A 2,366-nucleotide genomic window follows, 5' to 3' on the forward strand; every position below is an offset into this window, starting at 1 on the left:
AGGACCTCGGGATGATTCGGATGGCTAACGGGAACTTTTCAAGTTGGAAATTTCATAATAGACGAAAGTTGTAAATAAGTGCGCACAAGGCCTCACTTTGAACGATAATATCTCTCGTTATATAAGGAGTTGTGTGATCTACAACCTATCAAATTAAAGCCCTTTGAGTCAACTTTCCAATGCAACAAACCGTTAGTCATTTGGAAGTGTATAGAGGAAGTAATGACCATTTCACTGGTCAGGTGTCAGAGCGCGCGAAGTATCGCACGAAGTCGCGCATTTCGCGCGTCTGAGGCAGAATGTTCAGCAAAACGCGCGAACAAACGCGCGAACAACGCGCGAACTACGCGACTGAAGGTTTTTAAGTACCCCAAGACCGGCCTAGAGAGTTCCCAACTCATTTTTGGGGTTAAGGCTTGCTCTCTCAAGGGGATTTCGTCCCAAACTTCATCCCTATGATCCTAAGGTAAGATTTTTGGAGTATTTTGAGTTGATTACTACTCCCAAACACTTATATTAACATGGATTGATCTTAAAAATCCTTAGATTTTCAAGAAATTCCTTCAAGAACTCAAAGGAGGGTTTTGCAAGATTTCTTCCAAAAGGTAATCCTACACCCTTAGACTCACATATATGGATATATTATGGAAATATGAGTATGAATCAAGTATTACAACTTATTGTATGGTGGTTGGAAGCCATAAATTCTCAATTTAAATACATGAACATGGTAGAGATTTAAAGGTGTTTATTTGATGGAATTTTTGTTGGTTTGGGTGTGAATGGTTGATCACACATATGATGTTAGAAGTATAAATTGTTAAAGAATAATAGTGTGATGAATTGTTGGTTAACGATGATAGTTGGAGGAACCAATGCTATAGTTAAGAGGTGTAAATATTTATGCCTACAAGATGTTTGATAATATGCCTAAATGGCATAATTTATGGGATCATTATAGTATCATTAAGGGGCGAATTTCAGATATGTATGGTTAAAACCCCGTCTTTTAGAAATCGAACTTCATCGAGGTTTGTGTGATTTTTGGCAGATTCGTCACACGAGGAGGCCAATTAGAGAGGCAAGGGCATAGCGAGCTAGAGGTGAGTAATTGATGCAACTGCTGTTCTGAGGGTTTGAAACCCCGGACTTTCACATCGTAACACTATATTGAGGCGTGACACGCACTCCATGGCGAGTGCGGGGTCGGATACTATTGGGGATTGTGACTTGGTCCATCCCGTGTGATGTTTATACTATACTGGTGATTGATACATATACTTCATTGATATTACGGGGCTTGATGCCATGTTTGGGGCCTTGTGCCGATTTGTAAAATCCTTCGAGGATTGATATTACTGCTTAACATGATTTGCATATCATTTAATTTCAGTCCAAGGTTTTAAATGTTGTTTTGCAAACTTAGCCATAATTCTAAGTGTTGAAAACTTAAATGATATTTTTAAATGTATTCCGGGCTGGGAACTTCTGTTTTGTAAATGCCCAAGGGGCTTATTATATTATTTTCTGGACTGATTATAAAGTGACTTGAAACAGTGGTAACAATGACACTGTGTGATATACTTGAAACAGTGGTAACAAGGACATTGTGTGATATACTTGAAATAGTGGTAACAATGACACTGGATGATATACTTGAACAGTGGTAACAATGGCACTGTATGATATAAATTGGTCAGGTAACAATGGTTGACCGGTCAAGTAACAATGACTGACCAAGATATTGCGCTTGGGCTGTAGGAGCCCCTCCGGAGTCTGTACACACTCCCAGTGAGCGCCGTCGACGATAAATAAATAGGGATGGCTCGGGCTGCATGTCGCAGTGGGTACGGGAATGTACCATCATATACATTGCATTGTATTCATGTATTTGTATCTATACTGTTGTTTAGCTGTTCAGTTCCATATGTTGCTGTATATTTGGATTTTAGCTTACTTTGTGTATTTACTGGGTTTTCTTATCTTCGGACTGTAGTTACTTTTATTACTCACTGGGTCGGAGTACTCACATTACTCCCTGCACCATGTGTGCAGATACAGGCAGAGCTGAGTTCGCTCCTGAGCGCTGATTCTTTCCAGACCAGGCGGTGACTAGGAGTAACGAGGTAGCTGTTGACGTCCGCAGCCCCGTTTTCTCCCTTATATTTGTTATTTATGATAAGTCCAGACTTTGTAAAATATTAGTAAACTCTGTAGTAGCTCATGACTTGTTACACCCCGATTTCGGGTTGAGTTGGGATGGTTTTCTTTGTTCTATCACGTTTATTTCACATTTATGATTATATTGCCCATGATTTAGACTTATTCCTGCTAAGTAATTATAAAGAGATGTACTGTTTTGTTGA

General features: G+C 39.5%; 1 long non-coding RNA gene across 1 annotated transcript; it reads left to right on the top strand.

Annotated features, from left to right (window-relative positions):
* Positions 1–352: 352 nt before the first annotated feature.
* LOC142174884 (uncharacterized) lies at positions 353–2,366 on the top strand. Its single transcript, XR_012703965.1, has 4 exons — positions 353–466; positions 547–605; positions 1,052–1,103; positions 2,056–2,366. It is a non-coding gene; the product is annotated as an uncharacterized LOC142174884 (long non-coding RNA).

This window comes from Nicotiana tabacum, chromosome 20, assembly GCF_000715075.1.
Source record: "Nicotiana tabacum cultivar K326 chromosome 20, ASM71507v2, whole genome shotgun sequence".
In the NCBI taxonomy this organism is placed as follows: Eukaryota; Viridiplantae; Streptophyta; class Magnoliopsida; order Solanales; family Solanaceae; genus Nicotiana; species Nicotiana tabacum.